Source organism: Aulonocara sp. 'chitande type north' Nkhata Bay, linkage group LG19 (genome assembly GCF_057382095.1).
Source record: "Aulonocara sp. 'chitande type north' Nkhata Bay isolate Kocher_YH1m ecotype deep benthic linkage group LG19, A_spYH_male_GT1.1, whole genome shotgun sequence".
NCBI lineage: Eukaryota > Metazoa > Chordata > Actinopteri > Cichliformes > Cichlidae > Aulonocara > Aulonocara sp. 'chitande type north' Nkhata Bay.
In genome coordinates this window covers 17,153,382-17,162,659 of record NC_141362.1, presented here as the reverse complement: position 1 = coordinate 17,162,659, position 9,278 = coordinate 17,153,382, and positions in this window count along the sequence as shown.

Below are 9,278 nucleotides of genomic sequence, written 5' to 3'. Positions count from 1 at the left end.
CCAGTGAGTAAAATGGTTTATTTCTGTGTTACCACCATATATCTGTGCCCCGGGAATTCACCAATAGTATGCAGGGAAGCTTGCTAACATCAGCTGACCTACCACTACACAGAAAAAGAAAACAAAAATGATGTCCTGCTGGCAGCAATTTCAAATAAGTCAGCTGCTGTTGCCAGTTTTCTGTTTCGCAATATCTAAGTGCTAGAATGCCAAAAAACAAAGTGTGATGAAAATGTCTTACAAGCTTTCCATTCCAAAATTCAAATGTTAAATTACTTACTGACAGCACTAATGGCAGCATTAGAATGTGTATCACTCACATGTACGCATCATCTCTTCATTCCCCTTTTCCTCTGGAACCAGTCCCAGGCGACCAAGCATTAATGGTCCATGCTGGCAAAATTGTGAAAGGCTGGAATGACAGGGGGCTGCGGGATATTGAGTGCCTTTATTGTGAAGCTTTGTCACACAGCACTCTAATGTGCTTTTTTTTTTCTTTTTTTCCCTGCGAATGTGCTTGTGGTATCTACGTTTTACAAAGCAACTGAAAAGCAACATTTTTCCCTCCGCCAATTTTCAGTGATGCATAAAATAGTAGGTTATTTCAAATAACTGAGTCAACTTTTCTCCAAACGAAAAAGGAGCAGGTCACATTCTGAAGTTTAAAATCTTTGCTCAGGCATTATGCTCTCAAGTTAAAGTTCAGCACATGCTGACAGAACTAGGACGAATGGAGAGAAAAGTGATATTTTGGTATATGACGAGCGACACAGGAAAATAAATTGTGAAAAAGTGACAAATCTCAGTTCTAAATTATTCCACTTACCTCTGTGAGCTAAGTCATTTATGAAAAGGTCAATCGAAACATTCATCTGAGGGGTGCTTAATACAATCAATGTCAAATTAGCATATATTTTGGGTTTGTTAAACAAAACAGTCAATTCTTCAACAGAGCAGCTAGAGTGGTCTAAGTAAGTAACAAATTTAAAAGTCAGCAGGTAATCAGTCACTAAAGACAGACTGGAATGCATTGAGTATTTCCACTTTTGATCAACTTTATACTTTACAACAGTCCAAAGGGAGATGTAGCACTACATAGTCCACTGCATTTATTTTTCAGCCATTTCCTTTTTTCAATTAAGCTTTTACACATATAAGCTGATGATATATAAGCACTCACCCAGATTTTACTGCCAAAATCCATATAAATGAGTTTAAACCAGATCTCCTTTGATAAAGTACAGCAGTAAAATGCTGTCTGCACTTTTATTCAACAGCAGTAAAGACCCAATCATATAGCAAAGCACTCACAAGGGAAAACTGCTGACTTTTTATATATTAGCATATATACGATCATGATGCAATGTCACTGTTTCCTAAGCCTGAATAATTGCTCCACCACTTACCAGCATGTCATGTCTATTACTGTCTCCTTCTGGAGATTTGTCTCTTGAAACAACTATCTGTAATCTTGGCAGTATTTTCTTGTTCTCTTCTCTTGACAAAGTTTAAAAGTGCACTAATGTGTTGACTTCATATTTTTTTGTATCTATGTGAGTGATGAAGCTGCGTGGGCTTATATAAAGAGTTAGTATTTAAGGCAGAGTTTATCCTCACACTTGGTGCAGTTTTACCGTGGTGCTTAAGTTGCCTTTTCATAAAGAGACGGATTAAAGACTGAAGAAACAAAACAAATGTGTCTGGAACACTTTCACTGCACTGACATTTTTTATGGACAATGTCCATCTACCTATAGATGGATGTAATCTAATGTATGCATGTTAAATTAGTTTGTCATTATTTCAAACCATCTGCCTGACTCTTAATGGGAGAGGGTATTAACTGGTCAAATGCAGAACTCATAAAAGTCTCTCTTATTGCAAGTAAAACGTACATTTTGAAAATACAGCAAAAGCGTGTGTGTTACTTGTGCATTTATGTAAGCTAAGCATCAAAATGGGGGGTTTTGTTACATTGCAAAAAGATATATTGAACTTTGTTCTACATGGCAGCAGATAAACTATATTGCTGTTTTATTTCAAATGATTTCTCCATGGGTTCTCAGCAGTTACTGAGCTGAATAGTGAACATTTTATTGTTTTAAGGGATATAGAAAAGATGAAATGCACTAAGCAACTGAGGGTGAATGTTTACAGAAGTCCATCGACAGAGCTACTTGCTGTTGAAGGAGCGACACAGGGCGTCAAACAAAAGAGAAGAAAACCTTCCCTCTGAGTGTCTTAGCATCTGTTTATGATCCCCGCAGCGCTGAACCCCCCAGATCAACCAGCGCTGAGTGTTTTTTCATCCTCCAAGGCGCGCTCCCCCACCACTTCTTTTTATGAAGTAAGAATAAATTGAACTGCAGGCTAAAGCTTTCTCTAAGCTATGCCTAGTAATGGTTCAGTAGGGGAAAATATATTGCTTTTTCCATATCTCCCAGGTGTGTTACTTAACTTGTTAAGAAAAGGTCAAGTCACACAGGTGCAGAAATGCAAGGACAGCACAGAGTGAAGGTTTTTATTGAATGTCAACAAGGAAATGCTTACCATTGCAAACAAAGAGGTAAGAAAGGACAATGAGGTAGAATTATTGTGGCTTCTGCATATTTCACATAAATTGGATCTCATAAAAAATAAAAGAAAGGTTTGTAAATAAAAAATATGAAATATCCTTATAAGATGGAAAGAAAAAAAAAATCTTAATCTGTTAGAGACTTTGTTCATTACAAATTTGATTTAGCCCAAGAAATATTTTTGATAATTTATATAAATGCAGCAGAGAAACAAACTGAGGCCACAGTACGCAGCTGCAGTTTTCTGTCTTAAAAAACCAAAGAACCAAACTAAGATAATCTTCTTCAGTCCATCTTGCAATGATTCACTGAAAGCATGTAAAGACAAGATAAAAGGAGGATGAGATACCGTCAAAATAGCAGACTTAATTTTAAAAAAAAAATCCCAAATGGTCGCAGGGTCCTTCAATAGCAGTGACCATCCTCCAAAGTTCTGCATCCTCTTTCCTTGCTGATGTCTCTTCACATTAAAATAACTCTTTATTGTCTGTGCACAGTCATACTTAGTAAAATAGTACAACAAAATCCTGAAATAACCTTTGCATAGATTTTTAAATGAGCTAACATTCACCCAGCGGATTTGTAGAAGTGCATGTTTTACATGCAGAGACCATCTTGGGCGAATACGCTTTTTATATGCACGCTGTTAAGCTATACTTTACTAAAACAACTGAATGAAGTGTATTCTGAATCTGCTGCTAAGTCTTTTTTTTACAAAGCTTGAGTTGTAGCTGCTAGAATGCAGAAAACACACCAATGATACCTGTTCAATTAATAAAGAGCTTCACTTTGATCTGCTGACAAACTAAAGGGATTTCCATGAATGCTTTGTTAGGCTGTGGGGCAGTAGCATTTATTATCTAAATGGATCCACTTTAAAGTTTCAGAGCTCTGATGTGCAGCCACAACTGAAAATTAAACAGCAGGACTGAGAGTGATCAGCAATAATGTAATTAATTAAAATTAAAATGTTTATTTTGCTTCTCTGTGTGATAAATCCCTCGGTTAACCACTTTCTGCAGATATAATAATTTGTCTCATTTGTAGCTGTATTGCATTTTTATTGTTATATTACGTTCTGTAGAGACTTTCAATCACCATTTTCTCTTCGTTATCACCAGTGTCTGATAATGTCTCTGATTGGAGTAGGCAAAGAAGTATTTTTCATTGTGGTCTGTGCTCATTTTGATTTTTCTGTCTTTAAATGTCCTCCACATCCTGTTTTACATTGGTTTCTCATGTGTTTTGTTTTTGTTCTTGTCTTTGTCTTCCCTCCGTTGCGCCACATCTTTGTTTTTCCCTGTGTTTCATTGTCCTCACCTGTGCCCTTTTTCACACCTGTGTCAGGTTTTAAATTGCCCTCTTGCTCTTGGTAGTCTTGCTCTACCAAGAGCAAGACTTGGTGTTCACCACTAATGTTTTTTTTTCTTTTTTTGTAGTGTTTCCTGATCCCCATTGCCATTTGTTACTTGTCACTCTTTACACTTGTTTAACACACAGTTTAATTTGTTAATTCATATAACAGTATTAGTCATGTCAGTATCTTCCAATCAGAAATAAAGATTTCCTTGGAGCAGCAGATACATCTGAACAAATAAATAACTCTCACTCCCAGGTCAGGTCAAGTTTTTCAATATCTTTTATTTAGATAAGCTTGCAGTACTATTTTCTTATCACATAAAATATGAAATGCATTGTTGGTTTTTGAGTACCCTTTTATTATCTTGTACTGTGAGATGTCTACCACTAAGTCATGCTACAGCATGTAAATTTATCATATCTGGGCTTTACAGGTTAATAATGCAAGGAGTCAGTGAGCAGGATCTATCTCACCCTCCTGCCCTCTCTGTCCTCATCAGTTCACTTTTTCGATCTCACCTGACTCTTGTTTCACACCTCCTCCTCCTCCTTCTTCTTCTTTTTTTAGCACTGCATTTCCAGAGATGAGAGGAAGTCTGCTTTTTAATCAGAGCTTTGTAACCCTCCCAGTGGACTGGAGTTATGTCGAGCTTTTGCTTGTCACACCCTTACCTATTATTTTCTGAGTTATGTTATTGGAGCCTGACCTCTCAAGCAGCCACTCTCAACTGTGATATATTGTCAAAAGGGGAGACAATAGGTTTAGTAGGTCATCTAGGTTTAGATAAAAACCACATGACAGGCTTGTTTTCTTTTTTTCTACTGCCTTAATGCTTCTTTCCAGTCATTCTGCAGTACATGAATGTAGGAGGACTTGTCATTTATTTATTTGATCTCACATTTTCTAGGGTAACAGTTTTCCCCCCTCTCTTACACTCTTATTTGTTCCTGTCAGTTTCAGCTGACTGTCTGGAATTACAGTAAGACAGAGCAGTGGCCGATATAAAAATGTTAACAACTTTATAAGCATGAAAAAAAAACAAAAAAAACTTTGCATGTTATTACTAAACAGATAAAACTGATTTTATCCTTTCTTATGGAGAAACCCATGCTGTCAGCTGTTCTGGTGGATGCTGCTGATGAACACTTCTAGCACAGTAGGAGAAAATGTAGAAGACAAATCCTGATAAGTACCAATACTGACTGATTGATTGTTAACTACTAGTGCTACTTAAGTAATTTAAGTAAAACATGTGCCTAGAAACAGGCATAATGACTTTTTATAGTACATTATCGTCCAATTAATCTACTTCTAATTCTAGGGAAAATGCTAACTTAAAGCTTGTAAGGTTTCAAAACAAGTGAAAAGTCTCTGGTTTAGGTGGAGAGATAAATCCACTGGGGGTTGCACTGGGAAGGGCACCCGATGTAAAAATCAAATATGTGGAGCTACCTGCTGTGGTGACCCCGATGTGGCGGAGGAGCTTCAGAGCCTGTTTCTGTCTCCAAGGTTGGATCTTAGGAAGAAACGGCATGATGCTGTGCTGTTTAGTGCTGACCTCTGCTGTGCTGAGCGATCATATTTTGTTATTGCACTTCATGAGATGATTTATCAGGCAAACAGTGTGGGTCTCTTGGACACTGCCCTCAGCAGCAGTTCAGATACACTAGTTAGTGGTTTAAGTGCTGCAAACAAACTTTTTTTAAAAATATTTTTTAATTTATTTTTTTTTTAATACTCGGAACCACTCTTGAGCCCGTAAATACAATGATGTGCCTGATGTGTTAGTGGATATTACGTTAGATTATTATCTAATCAGAATAAATGGCTTTAATTTATTCATATTAATAGTTAGCATTAGAACCACGAAGGGGATCATTTTGACCCCCTTGGCAACAAGGTAACTACAACTTGTGCTAACAGTGCAGTTATTTTTATTCAGCAAAAAAAAAAAAAAAAGGGAGAAAAGTTTTTATTTTGTTTGGTTTTTGCAGATAAACGTAAGCATGTATATGAATTTAATTAGCAGAATTTTTCAGCTCAGATTTTCAATTTGAATTACTAAATGTACTTCTCACATCTTCCAGCTATTATATTCATCTCTGATATCTACACAACATGTAGCGATGTAGTGGATTACTGTCTCATTATTTTTGTTTTTAATGGCACTTTGCACCTTCTTTGCACTTTCTGCACTTTTGCTTTAATTTGTAAGAGCATATCTCATTTATACTTCATTCAACTCACCAGCCTCCCCCTGCATCTCACTGATGTCTACAAATCCCAAAAGCATCCCCATCCTTATTTTTTTCCCATTTCTCACTCTCTATTCATATCCCTGACCGCGCCTTACTCTCACTCCCCTTTCCCTTCATCCTCACTATATCACCCCTCATGCCTCATAGTCAGAGACAGATAATCAATACCCGTGGCTCGGCGTTCCAAGTCTTATTGACTTTGTTTTTCAGGAAGACTCCATAAAGAGTCATTGGGGAGATTCTGTCACTGCCTGTTCCATCCCCTGACATTAAAACCTCCTTTGTTGCAGCCAGAGACAAGAATGTTGCAGATGAGCTCAAGTTGCCCGCATGACCGCTGGAATACTAAATAAAAGTGAAGTGAGACAGCAGGGCCACTTTGCACCTGCAAGACAGACCAAGTTCAACATGGTGTGACAAGAATACAAGCAACAAGTCCTTCAAATATTCAGAAAACACTTGTGTGGCTGTCAGATTATTTTTCTGTGACAAGCTGCTTGGTGAATTGTGTATAAAGAAGGCTATGAATACAAGTTTTCCAGAAAATGACTGTAAACTATCTGCAAAGGTTTGCTATGTTGTTGACTGATACCAGTGTACCAGTGTTAGTGGTTCAGAGTTTTCCATTTCTCACCTGTGGTTTAACAGAATTGTGTTTCAGAAGTTTAAGCAGGGTCATAACATCTGTTTCCATCCCTGATATACATTTTTTATTACCCATAGAGCTTCACTGATGTATAAAAACTATTAAAATATAGCCCCACCATTACACAGACAAAACAATGAACGTGCACACGCACACACTGTAGTTTAGTCCCATTCAAAACACATTTGTCATCCTGTTGTCCTAAATCTTTACCACAGTACATATTGTGAGTAAACCCACGGCTGAAAATGGTCCCAAACATTTGGAAAAAATGATAAAATGATGCTGCCACTGATCACTTATTCCTCTACATTTATTCCTATATACCATCAACTGTCAAAAATATGCAGTACTGCTGTGAGCTGAGACTTTCTACTTAAATTCAGTAGATCAGAAGCTTCAGTTTTCTGCCACATTCTACTAAGGAATGCATACACACATAAAATATGTGTATTTCACTTGTGATAAACAAGTGTGAAACACAAGTGAAATGCAAGCTGTTACTTACAACGCATCCAGAACATACTTACAGCACTTCACTTGTGTTTTGTCAGATTACACCTTTATTCCAAAGTGATTAAATTAATTTTTCACCCACACAGAATTCTACACAGACTGCCCCAAAAAGTGGGGGAAAAAAGCTTGAAATTCTTACAGTTGTTTTTTGTTTTTGTTTTTAAATAAAAAATTGAAATACAATACGCACATAAGTATATACATACTTTGCTGGGCAGTTTATGGGAACACCTTTGGCAGTAATTACATAGTCAAGTCTTTTTGAGTATGATGCACACTTATTTGTGGGCACTTTTATGAGTGCAACATGAGAAGTGAAGTGCTGTGAATACGTTCTGGATGCACTGTAAAAACAGAACTGAAATATTTCCTAAACGCACTGTTTAAGAATATTCTGTTGGAACCTATTGTGTTTCCCATTGTAATTCTATTGGTCATGACTTGGGAAAACAGTGTACATGTACATTGAAGTAAGTAAGTATATAAATTTAGCTAGTTTCTGTAGTTATATTATGTAATCCCATTTCATATTAATCTCCAAATGTGATCACGTCATTAATGATGGGTTTCTTTCCTTTGTGAAAATAAATTTGTGTCTGCCAGTTTCTATTTAAAATGACCTGAGTATAAATTTAATTACATGAAACAGGAGCTATGCAGCATTTTGTGCATCTCATCAATTCCCAGAATCTCTGCAAAAAGACAGTGGAGTGCGCAAAGTTAATATGACCCATAGAGTTGGTGTTAACATGACTCTAACCCTAATCCCACATGGTAGCCACATTAATGAGAAGCAGGAATAAATGAAATAAGCAAAGATTATTATTTTTTAATTAGGATCACAAAGAAATTGTAATAATGGCTGTCCAGAAGTTGAATATTAAATGCAAATCTTTGAAATCGGAACCCTAAAAAACTGCATATATCCACCATTTTGACCTCCTTAACTGTGGTAGGATCATTAAATATATGGGGACTAGCGTTCCATTTAATTTGTGCCACTATTTACATTGGCAGAGTTAGTAAAGCTCTATATTTTCTATCTTTATAACAGACTGTTGACTTAATAAAAATAAAAAATAAAAAAATTACTCCGTCAATTCATTTGGTGACTGCAATATTGGACAAAGTCTTTGCCTATATTATCAAAACTTTTAACCAGCCCCGAATTAAGGCTAAAACCTAAATTAACTACACAGTTAACATTTATTTTCATTTATTTTTTTCTTCATATAAAAAGTTCAGTAAAACTTATGATACCTCCATCATCATTTATTCACTTCCACTCCATCCATGCAAAGCTAGACAGTAGTTCAGGTGCATGCACAAAACTTCTTTTCTAGCTTGGTGGAATCATGAGGCACAGAATGTTCGAGTCATACTAGCCTGTTATGCTAGAACATAGACAGTCTTTCACTGGAAAGGAGGTCTGTGAAATGACGGTGCACACAGATGCAGTCACAGAGTACACAGAAGATAACATTCCAAGCAGCCTACACATCTTCTATAGTGAACATGTGGGATAATCCCATTACAAGGAGGCCACAGCTCATAGCTGTCATAATGACAGGGAATGGACCAGGTGACACAGCATTGAGGATAAGAGAGGATCATGTTAATTTGCTGTAGCACCAGATGCAAATATACCACCTCTGAAGGACTCACCTTGACTACAGAACATGCTTTGTTTGCAAAAAGGGTGGGAGTGTGCAGACAAGAGTGGAATCTGGGTGGTGTTGACGTAATTAAGTAGTGCACTGACGAAGGCTCCCTGCTGTTTGTCAAGCAGTTGGTGGAACTCTTCGTGGTGAACCGCACCTTAGGAGATCAAGTTTGACTACATCTATTAAACATCATTCAGACATTATTTTCCTGCATTGCTATCTCTTAATTTCACCCTGAGAGCTCATGCATGACATTCAC